At 37.5% G+C, this 23,911-nt stretch overlaps 1 long non-coding RNA gene across 1 annotated transcript; it reads left to right on the top strand.

Moving 5' to 3' along the window:
• Positions 1-388: 388 nt before the first annotated feature.
• On the top strand, positions 389-23,264 carry LOC127389207 (uncharacterized). The gene is made up of 3 exons (XR_007890573.1): positions 389-524; positions 2,254-2,333; positions 22,861-23,264. It is a non-coding gene; the product is annotated as an uncharacterized LOC127389207 (long non-coding RNA).
• The last annotated feature ends 647 nt before the right edge of the window (positions 23,265-23,911 follow it).

The raw sequence follows: 23,911 nt of genomic DNA, 5'->3' as shown, positions 1-23,911 counted from the left end.
ATTTTAAGGAGTAATTGTAAACATCTGCTAAAGAAAAAGCGAAAACATGACTAAGACATAAATGAGCTGCCAACATAAAGTATTGTGCAAACAGATCCACCAGAAAAACACCATTTCTGTGTATGGGTTCTATTTGGAATGTGAAAAAAATGAGTATTATAAATAAGATTAGAATCCACCTAAAAAACATTTCAGTTTAAGTCAGTCTGGCTGTCTACTCAAATATCAAGGAATGTGGCTACACTTGCAGTTAGTTCTGCAGCAGCTTTGGCCCCTGCTGCTTCTCCTCCCTGGTTCCAACAGAAGCATTTGCACAGGCACAGTGAACTGGACTCAAACTAATCTAACCATTTACTTCTTTTTTTTTTTTCAGCTGGGTCGTTTTTTAACAGAATCAGTTAAGAAAAAGTCACTGGTGGTGCAGATTGTGCTGACAGCTCATACAGGAGTGCTGCTAGATTTCTAACCATTGCCTCAAAACACTGCTTGCAAACTTCAGCTCTATAATGAAAACATAAATGAAGGTAAATCAGTTCCTTCTGTTTCTTAGAAAAATTTCTACCAGTCTGAGGGCAAGAACCAAGTGGAAGGCATCTATAGATCTATACTTCAGCACAGAGTTTAAAGTTGTTGCGTGGCTTGTAGGATGCAGGGCTGCTTTGTAAGATCCATTGACTATAGAGGAACATAATGACTGAGTTAATATGGAAGAGGAAGTAAAGGGGTGGATTGCCCACTTTTCCAGGTATAGCTGTGCCAGTTAAAGATGTTTCCATAAACAGCTCATGCCACTGATCGCAGAGATACAGTGCCACGTGTCCTCTAGCATGAGTGCACATTTTCTAACATACTGCAGACAGCCTGGGTTTGCTCAAGTCATCTTTTCTTAATGCCAAATGTTACATCGCTAAGCAGCTGTTCTGACTGGAAATGTTTTATCACCATCCATTGGTAGAAGCTTGCAACTCCCCCAGTTCTGCTGGCTGAACAACTCATTTGAATTATTCCTAATCTATCCCTTTCTGTAACTGGGGAAAATCAGGCAGATTACTTATGGCTCTGTATTACTTACAATTGCTGTGCCAGGTTAAAAGGTTAGTAAGCACAGGTGTCTGATTTTGTCTTCTCATGCTGCAGCATTCCCTGACCAGAGGGTCTTCTGGCTGGCTGGTCACTGTTCAAACAGCTGATACTTAGTTATATTTTTTTTACTCTGGTGTTTTGTGGGGTATTTTCTATTTTATTTGTTATGTTTTGATGTTATTTTGTTGGTGTTTGGTTTTTTTATATATATATATATGGGGTTAGCCTGCTCTTTGAATTCACTACATTGCCATAGGAATGCTGCCCTTCTGCAGCACAAGGGGCAACACATACCTGCTGGCAAGGAAGGTTTGTTTCTTTCCTCCAGTGGCAGTACCAATTGAGTACAAGGCAAGCCATCAATTAAAAAAAAAACAAAACAGGCCCATCATCTTTGGAGCTGACCAGAACCAAGAATGTGAAAATGAACTTCCAGGGAGAGGGAGTTCCAGGAGAAGACTCCTAAAGACCTTGCTGATTAGCTCTTTAAAAATCTCTCTGAAATTACAAGAAAAATAGACTAGCTCAATGTCCATAACTTATTATAGTTCGTTCTCAGGCTATGCGCTCCTTGTACTAAGTTACAGGAACTTGGAACCCTGAAGAAAGGCTGCAATGGTGGAGGATGAGTGGTATTTAATGTTATGTTTATCATGTGCCCTTAAATATCAAAATACGTATATAGGTGGTGCTCTGGCAGGCATATTTATTTATTTATTTAGTTAGTTTTCCAAATATCTAGAAAATAGGTATGTGAAGACCTGAGTACTCTGAGCAGGTTGCCTCCATTTGTGCATCAGTTGAGTCTGTGCTTTGGAAATAGAGCAGGAAACCAAATTTCCTTAAACTCCTGAGCAGTCAAAGCCAAATACTCATCAAAAGCATAGTTCTAAATAATTTCATTGGAATATGGCACAGAATTTCAGAAAATCTGTGATAGGTCTTTTTGAAGATTCTAAAATCTGTGAAATACTAAATGTGTCCTTTCAAACTGCATTTTTTTTGGTAGTTCGGTAATGGAGAGTTGGCAGCTGGTTTTAGCCTGTGGCCAGGAAGAGGGTAACAGCAGCTATATAATAAATCAGCAAAGAACCAACTTTTGACATTCTCACAATTAACTGCAAGAAAGCTAGTATTCCCTGAGAAAGTTACTCCATTCTTTTTATCTAGCTTGAAGAACTGAAAACAAAACCTGTTTCCCGGCTCTGGAATCTCTCCTGTTGATAGATGATTCTGCACAAAGAATACAGGTAAAAAAAAACCTTTGCTTATCTTTAAGGAAATAAGAACTTTCAGAGGTGTCATAAGACTATTAAATATTATTAAACTGGGATTATAATCCTAAACAGTTGTAGATAGTAGGAAAAGAAAGAGAGTTCAAACCTACCATTTTAATTAAGTACTGGCACTCCGGGTTCATGGTGTGCTGCCTTCAATAAAGCTGTAGGTTACAAGCCATGGGTTCCATGATACTTTAAGCCTGGCTTTATGTGCTTATTACTGAATCAAAATGGTGCAATGTATTATGCAAAATATTGAAGTAGACTAAAGCCAGTCTGTTGGTTCCAAATTTATTTTAAAAAAAGTTTTACTTTTGACTTGTGTGCTTTATGCCTAAGTAGAAATCATCTTTCCAACATTTAATCCTGTTTAAGTATCAGTCATCATTTTTATCATAGAATGAAAACTGTAGAGCTAGCAAAAAATAAATATGTGTTATGCTTTGGCTGTTTTCATAGAGTTGTCTTTGTAAGCCTATGACTAAGTAATTCTGATCATACATACTGAGGAAGTATTGATCATAACAGATCTGTTATTAACGGTTGTGAAACCACAGCTGTCTAAAGATCTGTTTCTGCTGAGTCAATTGTAGCAGTCTAAAGCTTGGTCCACTCCTCTGTCTCCTCCTGACATAGTTGGGGATCCTACATAAAACATGAGAAACTAGAAAAAGAAAGCATAAGGATGAAGATTAAATTCTCCCATGGTCTGTGTATTTTGAGTATAATACATTTCAAACCATTATTACAGGCATTTTTCCCAACTTGAAAATATTTGCATTTTAGAAGCTAGTTTAAAGAAAATAACTAGTTAAATAAAAGTTGAGTCTCTTAGTGCTATATTGTGTTTCTCTATTGTCTCTGCACTTTGAATTCTGCTCTTATCAGATGGAAGTTAGAAGAATGTTTATTGTAATTGCTGATTGTTATTGTGACAACCTGTACTTTCATCAGTGGTATTTGTTAGTTTTATGGAACAGAGATGTTGGAAGACAAAATCAGATACCTATATTCCTGCATGGACTTTAGTGGAAGTCCCAGAAACTGCCTGAGGGTACAACTTTTATTTTCCAATAATTAAATTTATCTGAGTTTTATGAGCCATCTACTTTTTTTCTGGTTAAACCAAGGTTAGTCTGGAATAACTTTGTGTGCATCAGTAGTGTAGTTCAGATATACACTAGCCCGATTAATGTGGAATTGTGCATGCTGGACAGAGTTATTACTAGAGCATTGCCACCTTTTAGACACAGTTTAGGAATTCAGCCCAGTAAAAGACACAGTGCAGATATTCGTATGCAGACACTTCGCTTAAAATACACAGAGTTAATGAGATGGAAAATATTTTCCTTCAGGGTCTTGATGCACTTTTTCCAGTAGGAGAGAAACAAAACTGGAATGTGATTGATGAGTCAGAAGTATATCAGTCTTTGTTACTCTCTCAAAAAGCTTGGGAATAGGAAAAGTGACAGCAGGATACAACCTTTTTTTATTTTCAGCACTGCAAAATACTTCATATCTAAAGGTGCAGACTTCAGTTTTCTTTTTACTGACTTGATTCATCTGCATTGGTGTGCAAAACACTTGAATTCAACTAAGTAGCACTAGTATGGCTTCCAGCTCTCCCATAACTAGCACAGCATCTCCTTTATGCTAACTTAATCTTCTGCTGCTTTTAACAGGCAGTTTTAGTTCATGTGAGGAGAAGGGATTGAGCACAGTTTTCTAGACTGAGCTCTTAGAGCAGTGCTAAAATCCTGCATTAGGACATTTAACATCACCACAACAGTGAAAGTGCAAGTCTTTCTGTCGGTTGGTGCAAGCCCTGCCAGCGCAAGGCTGCAGTGGCACCTCGGTGTCTCCCAAGGGTTCCACTGCTGCACATGGGGTTCCCAAGACTTCTGATGCTCCTGGTATTCTTACTCAACCTTAGCATAATCATGACATTGATATTAAAGGCATGAAAGCATCACAGTGTTTTTCCTTTAGAAAAAGATACAGATAAAATAAAATGATATTTCATACACAAAGCTGACATGTAGAAACTGCCTAAAGATCCCAAAAGTCTCCTTAGGGTAGCAAGATTAGAACTAGAGTTTGACTCTTCATTCTGGTGATGCAGAGCTGTTTCTTTGAGGCTCAGTTTTGGTTGAGGGTTTTTTGATGGTTTTTGTTGCGGTGAGTTTGTTTTGTTTTGTTTAACAGTCAGCTTTAAGGGGGAATAATTATAAAAGGCCTACATGTTTACTTTTAAACACAGCATTTTTTCCACTCTGCCCTAAGCCTGACATTTTAATGACCTGCTTCGCCTTGGTTTTTACTGGCAGCATATATTGAAGAGGTATTTTATGTACAGTTTTAACGTTTGAAAAACACAGCTCCATATTTTGTCACTCTTTTACGTTGTAGAAAATCTCTTTTAAGTTTTTATTTCTTTTAATTGCTTACTAATTTGAGGGCAGTTTTGCAAATGTCTTTAGAAACTTTCAGATTTATCATTAGTAAAGGGTATTAATTTAAGAAGAGCAAGCAAAGTAAGGGCTGTGCATATATTTTCACTCAAATTACTATCCTAAATGACTCCATGGGGGGTTTCTTATAGGGGTCACTGAAAGGCAGAAAGGAATGTTTTTACTTCTTTGCTTTGTCACAAAAATTAGGTTACAAGGGCTATAAATGCAGGTAATACTTTTTACTACTAGATTTTCGTCTGTAATGAATGTAACATTTCTTCTTTTCATATAATGATACCCACTGAATGTCTTAGTACTTAGCATGTTTACTCTTTAACAGGGGTCTAAAGTAAGTCCCCTTTAAAAGCTTGCAAGCTGAAGGCAAGAAAGAAACCCTGTATGGCAGGATCACCACTGGAAATGGAAGAGCAAAGGGGGGACACTGCCAACAATCTCCTCAATAACACCGAACCTTGAGTAGGTGAGGTAGTGAGAGGCAAAAACTAAGACTGGAGAAGACACAAGTCTGAATCAGAAAGACCAGGCAATTTTGTAATGCAAAGTACAAAACTGGTCACATATTTTATTGCTCTAAAACACATTGCTCTGTGCCAGTCTGCCAGAATCCACATCCTCTAGTTCCAAAAAAGACTCAGTCTCACTATTGCTTTGAGATTTGGGCTGCATTGTCAAAATGAGAGAAGCAGCTCCACCTCAGAGAGGCTGCGCTCTTGAACAGCTGATCCAGGGAGCATGCCACAATTGTTCAGTATGACCAGGCTCCCAGGGCTCTCTCTTCAGGGGATTACACCTCCTTCCCAGCTTTGCTCTTCAAGAGGACATTAGTATTCTCTGAAAGGCGGCCACTCATCTGTAACTCTCTAAGGCCAATCTACTTTGATCTTAGCCTCAGAAATAGAATGATGAGGTATAAGAGTTCAAAGTATAAGAAGAAACTCAATATGCAAAGAATGTACCACATCTTAATAAGTAATTAGAATTCCCTCCATTTGCTGCTGTTGTAAGGAAAAATAGTTTAATATCTTTATGGGATTAGTAGTCCATGGTACTTTGCTAATGAGTGGCCAGAGCTATTAAGATTTTCCTTATGTCTCCAGATAGGCTGGCAAACAAACATCAATAAACAATAGCAAGTCTAAGACAGGCTGTTAATATTTTGATCTGGCAAGTATTTTATTAATGTGGCTAACATGTTGAGTTATTTTGATTGTAGACCCAATAGAGCAAATATATAACACAGAATTTCAATCTCTTCCTTACGAGCAACTAGAGGATTAAGGAAATTACTAGTAATGAATGGCAGCTTTTCAACAGAGTTTATCACAAATGACCCCAGATCGTGAAGTGTTTGCTATTCAAGCAGCAGTAGATCAACAGGAGATTCAGAAAATTACCAGCGGGGAAAAATTCCTTGTTTTTGGCTGGTTTGCTCAAAACTGAGGAGATAATATTCACATGAACACTTAGCCTGCATAGCAGTGACAAATACCAGCAAATTTAGCTTTCATAAGTGTATTTGAGAAAGATTAGCACACACCATTCAGTTCAAGTTTTAGTTTTTAGGTTAGCTGCCTTTCATATTAATCAGCTTTGTTTTTTTCAGGACTGCCTTTTCTATGTAAGAGCAGTGGGTGAATGCCATGTTTAATAACCCCTTATGCTGACTAATTCCTTTTTCCAGCAATTGTGTGGTTACCAAAAAAAAAATATTAAATTTGTATAATTGGAAGAAGAAATGTAGACATGAATGTTGTTTGTCCTTAAAGTGCTAGAGAAGCTTATGTTTCAAGGAGTCACACAGCCCTTTCAGAACCATTTAATGTTTCCCCAATTCCGTTCTATTTATTTTTCTATGCCCTATAAGTATAGTAGGATTTAAGGTCAGCACAAGGTACGTTTGCACTCGATGAGCTCAGATGCTAATTGTCACAGTGATTTATGGCATACTAAGGAGAGTGAGATATTTCACATGCAAATTCTGATATTCTGAGAGTGACAGTAGGAATTACTAGCAAGGATTTTCATCAGGTCAGTTTTGAAACCTTGTTTCCTTATTTACTTTTCATGACTGATAAACAATCATTCCAGCTCTCTCTAGCATCAATCCAGCTACTTGGAAGCAGGTTACTGAACTCTCTGCTTTACACAGGCAGTGATTTCGTTTTCCTTTTGGAAAATGTTTGAGAAGTATCAGTGACTTTGTACAATACAGGCCAAGCATGAAAAAGTTGTCAGTCAAGAGAACGTCACCCCATAAATGTCCCTAACAGCTCTTTCCTCTTTTCTGATTTGAAAGGAGAGTAGCTTTAATTAATTTATTGGTCAGCATCTGTTTAACAGGCATATGGGTGATGGCTTTCTGAACACACCTGGTCTATTTTTAATGTAACCTCCAAAAAGATTTTGATCTTATTTTTAGCTTTAACCTTATAAAAATGTAACAGCAGAAAGAATTCTTCCAGTAACTAAACTTTTTTTTTTTTTTTTTTAAATTAAATCCCAGTTTCAATGGAATTTAGCTATGAGCTGGATTTTAATTTTCTTGGGGATTTTACTAATGCTGGAGGGGGAAAATCTGGTACATTTTCAGTATATTAAATACCTGTTTGTGTCAAAGTAGTCATTAGATTTCTGATTCATTTGATTACAGTACAGTGATACAGCAAGGGGTATGTCTGGATATTTATCTTTTTTAGCTATGCTATCATTAGAATATGATTTCTTTATTTTCTTTATTGGGGCATGCTACAGTAAATGCACCTAAATATTGCTCAGTTTTGAAACCACTTAATTATCCTGTCATTGGTGCAACATTATTCAATTCTATGTTAAAATTGTTTTCCTGAAGACTTAAACTAGATTCAAATCAACTGTTCATTTTTGGCAACCAGGAAGAAATGGAGTCCTTGTAAAAATCAGACTTTGGAGTGAGGAAGTTGGCGATTTTTTTCATTAGTTTCATAGGGCTCATTGTTCCTATTCTGGAAACTTTATAGCTGCAATCACCTACGGCTAGAATCTGATTTTTACTGAGGTGCTATAATAATTATACTAAGTACTTTCTGTTTGTTACTGACAAACAGCAATCCTTGAATGTCACTTCAGGAAAATAGAAACTTTTATATTGTGGGTTAGTTTCCAAAACTTCATGGTTTGAGTTCTCAGGAATAAGTGCAAGTTTTTCGTTAAATAAAACCAAACCAACCAAAAAAACCCCAACAAAACAAACAACAAAACACTACTCTAGGTTTTGCATATAGCCAGGAAATCTTTCAACTCTGACATATTCACAGACATGTTCAGGGTAATGAGGAGGAATATATGAAAGAGAACAAGAACTTTCAGAACCTTTGCGTTCCTTGTATAAAATATTTTGGTAAGAAACTTAAATATGACTTACTGAGAACCAAAGGTTGACAAGTTTAACTAAATACTGTAATAGCAAAACAAACAAACAAAAACCTTTCAGTTCACTTGTGGATTAGCAGTTAATACTCTGAAATCCACTGCTACAGCTATCTGTGCTGTTATAATCCAAAAGAAGAACTCTACATTTTGTGTTTTTCAAAGGAAGATCTTAATCACCTCTTTGTAAGCCACCAAACCCCTTATTAAAAGTCTGGGCCCAATCCTCCCTTGAAAGAGTGGCCCCAGCGAACTATGGTCTTTGATCCTAAATTGAGAACAACTCCTACTGAAGGTAACAGTATGTGATTAAGGACTGTGGAGTTTGGGCCACTGAAATTAGTGAGACTGACTGCTCACGTGAGTAAAGAACAATTTCATAAGATTAAGGACCATTATTATGTTTGGTAGCTGTATTTTTCTTAGCTCTTCTTCATTATTTATTCAACTTAAAAAGTATTAACAATATTACCTTGTTGTTAATATCAGCTTAAGTCAGTGGAAACTAGAGTGAAGATGACTGCAGTGATTTTTTGTTGTTGTTAAAAATTATTTTCATAGCATAAATAGTATGCATTGTAACCATTAATGCTACAGTTGCTAGTCTTGCTCTTTGATATAGTATTTTAAAAATAAGTTACTGACAGTCTAAATCATTAAACTTCATTTTCTGTTAACATTAACTCAGTCCCACACACATACAAATTGTTTTTCTGTCATACTAAATGTGTCCTAGTAAGTGCATTTGGCAAGGGGACCTAGAGAGCTGGGACCAGCCGCCTGCTCAGGCCTGGCACAGCATGCCATGTCCTCCAGTTGAGAGAGAAGGAAATAATGGAACATTCTCCCCAAATTCTTATGTACAAATGAGGGCACATATAGTATATCATTAACAGCTGGACTGTACAGTTAACTTCTACAACCAAATCAGAATAAAAGTCTTTCTGCTGGTTTAGGACTTAGTAGTTTAGCTTAGGTTTAGTACCTACATCCTTAGGTACTGGGGAGATCCCTCAGCTGACCTGTACGTTCTCTCTGTAAGAATATAAGTAGAAGTACTACTCCACAAGCATAGGGGTGGTATTTTTTTTCTGAGGTGGAGAGGATGTCTCAACTGGATTGATTTGTTTCTCTTTATCTTCAGTTTACCTGCAAAACCAGACATTGTGACAGCTGTGATACTGAGGTATAAGCAACATTGTCTGGGGATTTTCAAATAAACATTTAACTTGTTCTACCTGAACTTTGTAAAAGCCTTACAGTGGTACATTGCTGATTTCAGATTTTTGTTTTTGTCGCAAATAGGAAATGTTGAAAGAACCTGGAGCTTAACAGCTTAGCTCTTTCCTTCAAGAGGAAATAGAATTAGAATCTGCATGTGCTTGGCTTATACTTCATAATACATTTTATTATTAGAATTATAAAATCGGCCCCTGGGCACCAAAATACAACATAACTAAAACCGTAACTGACCAAGGCAAATTGATACCTGCCCTAATATATTTTTTTACCATCACAGAATACCAGAGACTGCCTCTTGCTCTGAGCCCTCCACTCTTAAGTGGGTCTATTGGCACCAGTGTTATAATGCTATAACTAGTCTAGGACTTGAACCTGAGCCACACACTCCTTTCCATCCATTCATCACAACTGGAGAGTTTTGTAAGATTTTGGCCAACTTTCACCTTTTACAGGTGGTGGAAGGCCAGCTGCAAGTGTGTTTATTCTCATTTGCTATACAATAAGCCCTGAGCTTTTCAATGCTAGTCATGGAAGAAAGAGGAGATTCCTCTCATTGCACACCTTTCCATGCTAGCATTTAGCAGTGTCATTATTCAGTGGTGCAGGAGTCTTTCTTTTCCTTAGCATTTTCCATAGGATCAGTAGTCAGAAAAACTGTGAGGGTGATACTGTCCCATTTCCTTGATATTATGCAGTTATGCAAATCTGTAAAAACGGGGGTAGTAACACTACCTCACCAACCTGTGCTTCATGACTATAATCATGAACATTTCTGAGGAGAGACAGTTATTTGAATCAAATTGGTTGCCTTCTTTGTAACTTCAGTTTATCTTGTGAAAATACTGTCAGAATAATACATGCTTCCTTTATAACCAGAATGTTCTACTCTTGATCAATAGGACTTACATTTCATTTGTCAGGTTAATTCATTATTAGTCTTATAGGGTTTTTTAGTACATTTCAGTCTCTTTATGCAGCAGACAGCTGTGACCAGGCTGAGGTGGAAAAGTAGCCTAAGCCCTAGTACCAAATAGGGACTGGTACTCTTAGATCTCACTGGGTGCTCCTTACATGACTAAGGTGGAAGTGCTTCAGCTAATGCCATCAATTGTAGCCAGAAATGATGCTGGGAGAGTGCCCTAGTGCTTGGGCTTGACAGTTTGAGACAGTGGTTAGACCAAGGAAACTCACTGTAACCCTGATTAGGAGGGTGCAGGGCTGGGAAGCATCATCCTGTGCTAGCTGAAATGTTTCACCTATGTAGCAAAGAACCTTATGGACTTGTGCTCTCAGAAGGTCGGCTACCAGGGCTTTAAAACCACAGTACAGAACCTCTATCCCTGCATGTCAGGATTGTTGCTGCAAACCAAAACAAACTGAAGTTCACAGGGGCTCGGATTCTGCTTTCCAGCTTAGGCTGCTATTCCAATTGTGTGCAGCAAGCCATATACAACTGGAGAATACAATAATCAGAAAATGCAACTGTGACTTTTTCTGCCTACCAGTGACAACATCAAGTGCTTTGCATTGTCCCCTAAGGTTTTTATCAAGCAAGTTTTTTGGTTGGGTTTTTTTGTTGTTGGGTTTTTTTGTTGTTGGGTTTTTTTGTTGTTAGGTTTTTTCCAGGTTTGTTTTTTTGTGTGTGTGTGGGATTTTTGGATGTGTTGTTTTTTTGGGTTTTTTGTTTGGGTTTTTTTTTTTGTGGTTTTTATTTTTGTGAATGTACTTTTACTTAGGGTGCATATGAGGAAAATGAAGATTTCGCATTCAGTAAGTTGGTTTTGTTCCATAAACATTAACTACGCATGTTAAAGCTGTCCTGGGGCAATGCTGATGTGCACACAGCAGAGTTTTAATCTTTTCTATAAATATTTGTAGTTGATCATGCATTACAATAGAGCATTCCTCTCTTTTGACTTTGCCCTTTTTTTTAGCTTGTTCATCTGATTTGCACAGAAGGGGGAAGAAGTCTTTATGGAAAAGAGAAACTGCCTACTCTGTGTGGATATGTTTGTGTGTGTTAGCAAAGTCTGCTGAAAAGCTGTATAGGGGTTTGAGTGAGAAGGCTCTGTTTTTATGGAGCTAATGGAATCTTTGGTGTTTTGTTTATCTATGTACAAAGTTCTGCAGAAAAAAAATGTAAGTGGGAATGACAAGTAAACATCAGCAGTATAAAGTTCTATTACTTTAAGTGTCACATTCATCTTTCATTTCCTCTGTGGCACTTCCTCCAATTTCTGTATGCTCTATATTTCAAAACTTTTTGACCAATAAATGGAAGTTTTCTGATGTCATTAATGCTTTAAATACTTTGCTGCCCTTAGTATCTAGAAATAAATCTAGGAGTGGGTTTCTGAGTGCCTTAAACTTTTGGAATAGCCAGAAAAAATCTGTTAATCACAGAAAAAGATCATCTAGTCTCAGTGAAACAAAAACTTGTTTGTAGGATTGAGGATTAATATTTTCAAATTCCTTCTGGTATATGACTTTATACCATAATACTATTTCTGGTTTTGTTCAAGTATTGCCTAAGCCAGCAGGCAGAGTACCCTAACCTAGGCAGTTCCCAATCTGGGCAGGCATTTTGGCAACGTGTTGTCACTAGATCGTAAGCAAAATCCTCCCATTTGTTGATTAATAAAAAAACCTCAAAAGTTCTTCAGTGGGAAAAATAAATAAATAAATAAATAGTAATTAAATTTTAATTAGTAGCAGGTCTACTTAAAAGCTTAAAATGTTTTGACATTTGCATAGGTCTTTTGCATGATCCTAACTTCATGACAGGCTTTGCAAAGTAACCTAAATATGACATAGAAATTATAGTAAAATTTCTCTGTAAGTTTATGGCAATTTTGTATCTGGGTTCAGATCTCTAATCATTTAAATGGAGCTAAGCACAAGAAAGCTAAGTGCTCTGCATTCTTAAAACTCCAAATGCATATATTGTGTGAAAAGTCTGTACATTTCAAGCAGTTATTTTAGAAATAAGGAAGGGAAAGCTTTAGTTATGTATGGAAAATATACTGCTGTGGTTTTCATTTTTTAAAGGAATAACCAAACATTACTGATTCAGTATCACTATCTTTTCATTTGTTTTTCATCACTATGCCTTTCAATACCATCCATCTATGAACTAATGCAATGACCACTGAAGTCTATAGAAGTCACTCAGTTGACATCAATGAACAATGAATCAGGCCCTTTAAAAAGAAGAAGCTAGAGTTTACAGGGGTTAAACAGCACTGAGGAAAAACATTCTGAGGCAGGAATTGTGACTTCTCCCATTTCCCTACAGCACTTGGCACTTCCCTGCCATACCAAATAGCAACAGAATAAACTGATACTCAGTCTGCAGTGGTCGCTCTGATAAGGGAAAGCAGTATTGCCAGTGAACATTTGAATTGTTTTTCTATACAAAGCCTCAGTATCAATAATTGTAATACACAGTAAAACACTGTTCAGGTAGGTGTCATTGATGCAGATGTTGAAAATCTTTTATTTGCTTCTGCCCCATCTTTTCAAAGAACTCGTACTTTGCTATCAGTCTTTCTTTGTTCTGATTAAGTTGTAATCACTCAAAACCAGATTCAGAAGCTCCCCCTCCTTTCTTTGCAGAGACTGTGTTTGTTTTATACCCAAATGTGACATTGCATGCTGGTGCAATCGAAAAAGGCTGCAATGATCAATTGAGGGCCAAATCAAAGCCTCACAGATAGGCAGCCATTCGTCGCTGTTTGATATAAAAGGTGTTTTATTTCTCATCACTTTTTTGTCACTGAAAGAATGCTTCCTACGTGCAGATTAATTAAAGTGTAAACATTAAATATTGATTGATGCATTATCAGCATGGAGCAGTTGCCTCTACTCAGATTGATTCCTGCAGTGATTTATTGTCATATTTGTGGAGTCATTTCACTCGATAACAAAGAGAAATAGCCTGCTCCCTCTACCTTTCCGGCTTGCTTTCTGCCTCTTGCACTGTGCCTCCTCGTCCTCAGTGACTCCTGTTCTTCTGGAAATTACATGGCCCCACCATATTTTCAGGACAAAAGTTTAGAGCTTTTTATTTTGGCACTTAGATAGTTTATAGCTGAGTGGGAAGCTCACAGACCTGTGCTCTCAAACAGACCACCTCTGGCTAATGCCTTCACTCCCTGTCCCAGGGGCTGCTTTCCCTGACTGCTCAGGCAAAACTTTGGAAGCACAGGTTCAAATTGTTTGAATTAACTCACTGCCAGCTTGACAGAAAGGTGAACTTTCAACACAGTAACATTGTTTAGGTCAGTTTTATGGCTAAATTATCCAATTAGTCACTCTGAGTAGGAGCCCAGGCACACAATAGCACATCCATTTGAAGAATTTCAGGTTTTTACTCTCATTTTTGGACAAAAGTGTGAAAGAAGCCCTCATTCAAATCTCCTGGAGTATTTAAAGTAAAGCAAAGTTTTGTGAGATATTATTGAGCATCTGGATTTAAAAAATCCTTTAAAAAATTGTATTCAATTTCTGTAGCTTTTAGAAATGGATTCAAACAAAGTAGAAATCCCAACCCCTTCAGTCTTTTCCCTGAAAATCTTTAGCTTTCTTACCTTGTGTTCATCTGCATGAGGGATGGCTATTACACAGCGCCAAGCATTCTCAGATCTGCTGCACACAGTCATCTGTACCATGTATTTGTTCAAGACAGATATATTCCTTCCTTCTCTGTTTTCACTGGGAGGATGGCATTCAGCATGTTTGCATCCAGAAACTGCCTGTGCTGCCTGGATGTACCCTGAGTGACCCAATGAGCTACAAAATAAAATTATTTGTGAAATTGCTCTGTTCTGCAGTAACAAAACCTAATCTCTTACATACATGGCATTCATTTAACATTCAGATAATTAGATTACTCAAAATCTGCTGAAATCAAATGTATGAGTAAGACCACAAAAATATGTAGTAGGCAACTAGTGATCTTGATTTAGTCAACCAATGAAACACATTAACCTTTGGTCACAGTAGCAACAAATGCTAAGCTTGTGAATTTACTGCAGCAGATCATTTCATTCCTAGGCCTGCAGAAACTCATAGGCAGGTTTCCTACATCAGCAGCAGCTGTACCAAACCGGGTAAGAGCTGTGTGCTATGATTTCTTTAAAAGGCTGTTGCAAAAACTGTACAAGACTTCATTAAGATAAGTACTCACTTGTACTGCTGAAGTTCCTGACCATCCCTGTTGCTCCCAAGCACTTGACTAAACAGTACTTTTTAAAGATGTTTTGATACTTTACAGATGTACCCAAACCTGGGAGAAAATGCTGCTATTTTAGATCCTTCCTCATGCATTTTCTACCAGATACTCTTCCTGTCCCCCTGCTGTTCTGTCATTATCCATTCCAAGCCAAAATTCCTCTTTTATTTTTTACATCAACTTGCTGTTATCTTGGCAGTCACACCTGAGTTTAGCACTCCTAAAATTAAAAAGCAAACAGACCAACCCTAAGACATTTAACAGTGTGCTCCTCTGGATTCCTTCAAAATAGTACTCTTGCAAGATCACTTTTCCCCTTCCCTTTGTTTGCTGCTGCCCTTCCTACCCACTGAACAACACTGTTGTCACTTTTTGTTAGGTTGTCAACCTCATTGAAATTGGCAGCTTCGCCACCCAAGGACCTTGCTTTCCTGTTTGTCTCAGAGCTGCTGTGCAGACCTGCATGGCTGTGTGGCCACCACTGCTACAAATGCACTGCTGAAAGCCTGCGTGGCTGCAAGACTCCTGTAAACAAAATCTGTTGTCACTGTAACTTTTGTAGAGCACACTTATATTTTTATAAAGCCTTTTATTAAAAGTTGCCAGTGCATTTTTTGTAGAAATACAGAAGTGCTCTTAAATATCTCTATTTTTAGATGAAAACATCACCTATGAAAATAAGGTTTATTTTAACACTTTTTATGTTACAGATAAAGGCTTCCAACAAATAATATTCAGTCTGAATTGCAGTATAATTGTTTAGATAGAGCCACACAAGAACAACATTGGAGAGATCTCAGTAGCAAATGATCTGTTATGTAGATCAAACACGGACCTTGAGAAGCACTCACAGAACTGTTTCCTCTGGGTGACCTTAGAGCATCTTTGAAAAAAATTGGAAAGCTTCTCTTAAATGGGCCCCAGCTTTCCTTCTTTTATCCAGTGGAAGACATAGAGGTTCCTATACACAACTTGGATCTAATTGTTACTTTCCATATAACTACGAGTGGTTCCCAGAAAGAAGTCGTCCCAGGGAAGACATCAGCTTTTGAAGAATTAAAGGCTGTGACTCCCATGGTGTATAAGTTAGCCAGAGGGTAACTCACATCACAGTAAGCTTGGTTACTGCAGGTAGCTTTTCAGTTCTTTGTCATGATCTTTCCTTTAGGTCTTTTTCAGTAAGGTATCTACCTGGGATTGGTATTAGTGTAGCAGTAAACTACTAAAACTAGAGTTTACACTTGTTTGGTTTATACTTAGAAGAAGTACAAGTCAGTGCACAGCAAGTCTATGTGCTTAATTTATTTCTCTCTTAGCCCCCACAAATGTGCCTAGATGACTGTGGTGGGCAGCTAAGTAGTATGAACAGATATCAGTAATATGTTGGGAAATCATGGAACAGAGAATAGAAAACAGGTCTTAGTACATATTAAAATAATTTTGTAAAAGCAGTGTATGATTTAATACTACCTTTCAAATATCATCCCCCAGGGCCAGATTCTGAAAGGAATGAGGTGTTTGTGAAACGAACTTTTCCCTCAGTGTAGCTCATTGCACTTCATTGTTATATAGCTGTTGTATAAAAGCCATACAATAGTTAAGAATGAGAATTTCAAATTATTTAATTTGTTCTGGTGCTTCAAATAACATGAAAACTTGTTTTTTTCCTTATATGCTTTCACAGGGTCGTAGGATAGTGTGGGCTGGAAAGATACATGTCTTTGAGTACTGCTCTTGAATTCTGATTAGGGTTTCCTTTCACCATGGACAATTAAATCTGACATGAAGGGATACAAAAAGATGTTTGTTAAGGATTTAGAGAGCTCAGTACTGACCTACATGCTGGAATTTTAGATATGTTCATATACATAGGGATTATAAACATATATTAAGGACTCAAACTCACAAGACATTCCCCCCTAAAAAAAAAAGAAAAAGTTGTGATGATGGACGGAAGCTAGAGATGACTGCAGCCCTTCCCATTTTACTGAAGAAACTGTCTGATCAGCAGTAGGAGTGGGATATTCATTCAAAACAGTCTTCTAATTTTCTATATGAAGATACAGTTGTATGAATTTTTTAACCAAGTAGAAGCTATATATACATTGAAATTGGCGTATCGATGCAAATTACCCTACTGTTTTCTTTTATCTCCGCAAGATATATCTCTATAAGACCTGCCAGATGAATACTGTTGCGCTAAATTATGATATTTCCCCATGAGTTTACTATTTTTGCTGCAGCAATCACAGGTTGCATCAGAATCCTGTGTTATTTCCTGAAATTGTATGTAATTTAAGAGCTTGATTCATAGTTTTGAAGTTAAATACCATCTTTTTAACAGCTCAGGTCATGCAATTTTTCATTTCCTGAAAAGCTGTACCTTCAATGTTAAATGCGAATTAGGGTAAAATCAATGACAACTTGTGGAGTGACCAGTGTCTGATTGTATGTAATGTAATTAACTCCATCCTACACATAACGTTTATCTTAGTAATTATCGTATGTAATTTAGAATAGTTGAAAATATTGGTGATACTTTCCTTGAGGGCAACAGTTGACGTTTGTTCATAAGGTGTATTTTTTAATTCACTTTCTGGGTCATCAGCACTGAACAGTTGAAAAATCTGTTGTAGTAATTAAAATTACTTAATGCTAATTAGAAGCAGATACAACTGTCATTGCTCAAAATAGTGCTTTACTATCATCTTCTCTAATTCCTTTTTACGTTCAGTATTTTGTCTTGCCACAAAATGGATTGGTTTTATTATTGAATCTTAATATTATTATATTTAGGACCATGATAAGCACATTTATCCTTCCAGCCTATTCTGTAGTCTACAAATATGAGATGAAATTTCAAATTGAGTTCCATTAGGAGAAACCGTTTCGGTCCAAAAATAAGATTTTTTCATTCTTAGACTATAACTTGTATTATGAGAGAAATTAAAATTTTTGTGACCAGTAACTAACTGTGTCTTGTCATACTATAAGTAAGATTTGGCAGCTATAGCTGGAGTCAACTGTATCTTGAGGTCCAGTTATCTGAAGCTGTTTTTTTTATTTATAGCTTTTTGTATTTGCTAATGACACTACAGAGTTCGGGGAGGCAGACAATAAAGAGCACAAATAAAATCTCTGGCTGGTGTCTACAGACCTGTTCCATTTCGTTCCTGAAGTGGCATCAGTTTCCTCAAATTCTCCCTGTGCTTGGAAATCTCGGGGGTTAGTGTTTAAGTCTTTGATACTGTTAGTAATTCCAGTCTGCACCATTAAAGCTGCATTTTCTAACCGTCCCTTGGTAATTGTTGCAAGGACTTAGACAAGTAAGACTATCCAAAGGCATCACTAAGGTCAAACTGTGGTAGAAAGTGCTCTGATTTTATCCTGGAGATTGATGCTTGTATCACCTTTTTTTTCAGTTCAGCAGCTGGGGTTATAAAATGTACTTGCAATCACTGATAACATGTTAGATCAGACTACAAGTGGAGTAACACAGTATTTTATACACTGGATGTAGTTTTACCTAATGCAACAATAAATCAGTGAAGGCAGAGGTCTTCTGTAAATGTTAATGAAAATTCAACTTCTGAAAATATAGTTACTTCTGGATGAAGTTCTAGAAATATGAATTCCCTTCAGTTCTTTAAAGCTATAAAAATTGCTTTAGCTACAAACTTCTGGGAAGGCAGTAAAGAAACAAGCAATTAAAGAAGACACAGTGCATTCAATATATAATAATTACTTTGTCATTGGCTACAAGCAAACTGAGGGGAGGGGACAGATAATAAAATGTACTTTGAGTTAGCTGTAAAAAATTCCCTTTACTGAGCACAATCTAAAAAAATCTCTATACAAGAATGAGATGAAAGTTGGGAGAATGGGCCCATTTTATAATTTCATAGAAATCAAATAATGATAAAAATTTAAAATATTTACCAGCTGATCAGTAAACCACATTTTTATGCATGTTGGAAGGTTTAGTGGAGAACTTTTTTTGCCACAGTTTATTATAACTACTGAAAAATATGCTTTTATTTTCCTGCACTGAACTATTATGTTGCAAAATAGCAGTTATATGAGTTAACTAAATCGTATCCATTAAATGACTAGCACAAGAAGGAGATGGGGTTATAGAAATAAAGAAAATTAAAGAATATACTGGTATACTGCTACATTTCTAAAGCTACTCGTAAGTTTTAAAGCAAATTACATTGGTATAAGCACAGTTCAAACGCTACACACACCACTCTTACCCATACATCAGTAGCTTTCATGAACTTAAAGGGTACCAAGTGGTGAGCTGCGATGTCTTATCTGCAAGTTCGAGAAGATAGATTTTATTCCCTTGCCTCTGGTGGCTCTGTGCCTGCATATAAAAACAATATTTTTGTCTCAAGGTGGTATATATTATAACTAGCTACAATGTTATGCTTAGTATTTTTTTGTCTTATGCATGATAGAAACTAGTATCTGGTCTCTACTTGGAGAATACCTAAGTAACTGTCAATTTGCTGTCTAGTTATCGTCACCCACCATGTAAACTCTGCTTAAAATAATAACAGCAAGAGCAGTTGCCAAGAGATCTATGTTTAGGCAGTGAACAGAGCCTTGAGAAAGCCTGTAGTAGTTACAGAAAAAGTTCTGTCTAGAGTGAAAAAAGTGAAAACTGTTTAGAAGCTACTGTCCAGGGGAGGAATGCTCTGTAGCCTTTAGAACTCTCTTGGCTTTCACAGATGGCTTGGCAAAAGTTAGCACTGGTTTTGGGAAAGTGTATTCTCTCATGTGTTGTGTTGTATTTCTGCAAAACAAACTCTCTATCACACAGAACAAGTTTTCCTCTAGTTCCACATCTGTTTCTGCTCAGTCAAGGTGCATCTGGGAATATATTTCCCCTTGCAGCAGCAGGTGGCGTTGAATAGCTCACGTTGTTCTCACACTCATAATCATTTTGTCTTATATGTAGTAAAAACTTCTCCCCCAAAAGAGATAATCCACAAGAGAAATTCAACCATTTTTTATAGATGTAGCATTTCTACATGACAAAAGTAGAGGTCACATTCTTCCAACTTTAATCACACTGAGAAAGAAAACTGAGTAATGTATTTAAGGAGCAGCAAAAACAGGTGTGATGAAGTACTATAGAATCATAGAATGGTTTGGGTTGGAAGGAACCTTAAAGGTCATCTCTTTCCAACCCCCATACCATGAGCAGGGACACCTTCCACTAGACCTGGTTGGTCCGTCCAACTTTTTTTTTTTTTTTTTTAATCCACAAAAATCTCTTGAAGCACCACAGAGTTCCTCTTGTGATATGGTCATGTTGTCATGTACCAGCAGTCATGCACACTGCAGCAAATTCCCAGACCTGAGTTCGTTTTGTGGCATTTTTGCACACCCTCCATAGAGCAAAGGAACTGCCTCCCAGGCACGTTATCAGTGTGTCTTCACTGAATATAGAGCAGTGCTGCAGATTTACACTGTGGTAAGTGAGAGCAGAATGAGAATTAGAATCTTCTGAACTTCTTTCTGAATTTATTTCTGCTAATAAAGAGGCATTGCAGAAGCAGTTCAAAACAGACCTCCAAATGACTTCTTAAGTTTATTTTTTAAATGACACACGTGTCAAACAAAAGATTACCTGCACACAGGTAAAATATAAGAACAGAAACCCTTTACAAGTAAATAACTGTACATCAGTCTATAGCTAATCTTAGCATTGATTATGAGTATTTAAGAAATCCATCCATCTTTCTTTCGTCAACAGTCAGAGTTTTCCATTTGCATATCTAATAATTTATGGCATGTCCTGACCCCAAGCAGTAATTGAACCAATAGATCTTCAGCCTAGATTTACTCCAGTCTGGCTGCCACAGTAATGTAACTCTGCAGGAGTTTTGGATTACTCCAAATGCCATCTCCTCTTCTGAGAGGTTGACAGTGACAGACAAAATTTAACCTCCCAAATGTCAAGGCAAAAACTCCATTGCCTTATTTAGACTATCTAACTCTCCTTATGGAATGCTTCAGATAAAAACAGGAGGGCACCATGATTGCTCCCAACATTACCCCTGGAAGACTGTCATTAATGTAAGACTGTAATGCAAAATGAATTATCCCAAGAGTTTAAAACCACATAAGAGCCTAAATCTTAGAGTAAAAGGGGAAAACGGGTATACCAGAGTTCATAACTAGTATAGTAAAAATTAAAAAAAGAAAAAAAGAAAGAAATTTTTATTAGAGAGGAATCTCTTGATCAGAGACAGGCTGATGAGAATTGAACTGAAAGAAGATTTGGAAGGGGGAAATTGGGTGCTTTTCTGATGAAGCAAGCCATGGCACAGGGCAAAAGCACCCAGCCAAGTGCCTGTGTTTCTTCTCAAAATGTGGTTTAGGGGCCAATTTCAAGGCAGCATTATATGCTTCAGTAAAGTGTTCTCAAAACCTTTGAACAAGAAAAATACCAGCAAACACACAGCTCTGCACTGTTGGAGTTACTGTGCTGAATACTAACTATAGAGAAAATTCAGCCATGGAAGTTGTGGTTTTACAGCAGGGATTGCTTGGGATATTCCCTCTGCTCTTCAGCCACTTCTGACTGCAGGTGACAGAGCAGGTGTGCAAACTGGTCACACTGCTGCTGCTTCCAAATTATATTCCAGATATTATGAAAAAGTGCTGGGTTTGAAATTTTATAGCAACTCTCATCAGTTGGCCGTTTTGTTCTCCTGGAAAGGAGCTCAATTGGATAAGCTCTGGCAGACACACAGAGTTATGCTGTTGCCACTGATACAAGTCCCAAAACAACACACAGAGACTGTGAGAAAATGCTACCCTCACAGCTTTACAGGAAAAAAAAGAGCAGCAAAGTTACAAACAAAGAAAATCTGACCCAGTCTCCAATTAATGGCATAAACAGTATTTATCTATTGATGATCAAGCACTGCCGCTGTTCCTTAGTAGCTAAATTCAATGATGATAGACATCTTAGAAAACAGGTAGATAGACAGAAAGATAGATATCCTCAGCTACTTCAGCCATCCATAATATCCCATGTGCTGCCATCACTGCATTAGCCTGACCAATTGCCTCAGTTACATGTTCCATCTTGTGTGATCGATATTAGCACTTTAACTCTTTGCGGAGTTCCAGCTATCTGCTGGCACAGGAAGAACCTCGTCTTGCCTGCTGTACAGAAAGACAGTCATATGGAAGAAGAAATGCTATTTTCTATTTAAATACTTTCATTTAATCGCTTTCATTGACTTGTTTTGGGCTCTGGTACCTTTTTTGTGCCTGTGATGTAAATACTTTAGAGCAAAAAGATAAAACTGAAGTATCAGAAAATGAATTAACATTGAAGAGTTTAACAAGAAATCTGGGTTTGGTGCCTGGCCTCCTGTCCAAGAGATTGCTCTGTGTCTCAGCTCTGTAGATTTAAAATGGGATTAAGGATACCATTAAATAACCTGTTGAAAGACTAAGGATATTCATATGATTAGCAGACCTATATGCAAACAAGATCCAGAGGTGGAATGGGTGCAGTTTCCTCCCGAGCTTATGGGCTGACTGACACTGAAGGAAGATATTGTAACAGTAGTGCAGACTCAAAAGGGAGAGGAAGGCAGGTCCATGTGCATGCAGTATGGGAACAGCAGCACTGGAAGAAAAATGTCCCTGGGTTTTCCATCCAAAATTTCTCATTAACTGGCAAAGGGTGCACAGAGTAGAATAAAAAGTTCCTTATCCCACCCAGCTGCTGCTGAAAGAGTGGGAGTTCCTGGTGAGTGTCTGGGGAAACAGCAAATACCAGGGAGACACAGAAGTAGTGACCATCTCCCTAAGCACCATGAGGATGTACACAGTGGTGAGAAGTTTCCTGTGTTATCTGTGTGATCACTGAAAGTTCTCCTCACTGTAATGCACAGAGCAGTGGGGGATAAATCTTGTTAAATTGAAGTATAGCTTGGCTGAAAGTATCTGAAAAAATGTAAGGAGAATTAAAATATACTTTCCCTATAAGCTGTTGATCACCCATGTTTCTGGCTCCTCTGTCAACATTGGCCAGTCACCATTTCTGTCCTTTTATTTATTTATTTTATATATATATATATATATTTATTTTTTTTTTTTTTCCTGACAGCTGTATTTAAGCTTGCTGCTTCTCCAGATCAGAGATGAAATGTTCAGGTGGAGAGTCAACTGCCTAATTGTCATAAGGCTAAAGATTTGTTCACTTGCTTAAGATGCAATGAGTCCTGGCGTGCTCCCTGCTTACACAAGAGGATTTCTGCATAGAGGCATGCTCCAGAAAGGTATTTGTGTAGAAAAGTGAAAACTTCTGCAGGTCAGTGTAATCTCTGTTACCTTAAGAATTCCTGAGAGTGTAACGTGGTCTGGGTTATTGGGGTTTTTTTCCCTTTAACGCAGCAGTGGCTTATGGGAAAGAGTAAGGGCTATAAAATCTGCATCCTGATTGATGAACCTCAATATCAAATGTCAGAAGCTCTGAAGGTAGAGTCTTTTCAATTGATGTTTTAAGTTGTTGCTGAGCAAATTTTTTATTTAAATAAATAAATTAGGTTTGATCCTTCAGGCTTTTCTCTTAAAATTTCTTGACTAGGACAGCAGTCACATGATGGGGCCAAAAACCCGTTGTGTTTGTCAGCACAAATGCCTCTTACTGAGACAGGGGAGTAAAGTCAAGGGTGCCAAGAGCTTACTTGCTCATGAACAACTCTGAAGTTTGGTGTATAGAAGGAGCACACTGCAGAATCTGCACCTCAGCTCAGGTTTTATCACAAAGACAGCACAACAGATGAGGCTACTGCAAGAGGTGGTACAAGAAAACCTGCAATAGAAGGAAGATAAAATGCAAGGAAACTCATGTAAGTAACAGATTTGTTTGAGGCTGAAAGTTAGTGTTTGTTTTTTTGCTTTGTTTTTTGAGGTGGGCAATTATTTTCTGAAGTTGACTGACAGGAACTCATTTATGACAAAGGAAGCAGTAGAAGCATGGCATCGTGACACCAGCAGAAACCAACTCACTGGAGATGGCAGATGGACAGAAGACCAGTAGTTATGGCTAATATTTTATCATTCTTAATAGGAGCTGTCCCAGCATGGGGGGGAGCTGGAAGATACCCATAAGTGCTCTTGTGAACGGTGGTTAGCTCAACAGAGGCCTCTGCTGA

Source organism: Apus apus, chromosome 11 (assembly GCF_020740795.1).
Source record: "Apus apus isolate bApuApu2 chromosome 11, bApuApu2.pri.cur, whole genome shotgun sequence".
NCBI lineage: Eukaryota > Metazoa > Chordata > Aves > Apodiformes > Apodidae > Apus > Apus apus.
Note: the sequence above shows the minus strand (reverse complement) of the source record. Positions and strands in the feature narration are given on the sequence as shown.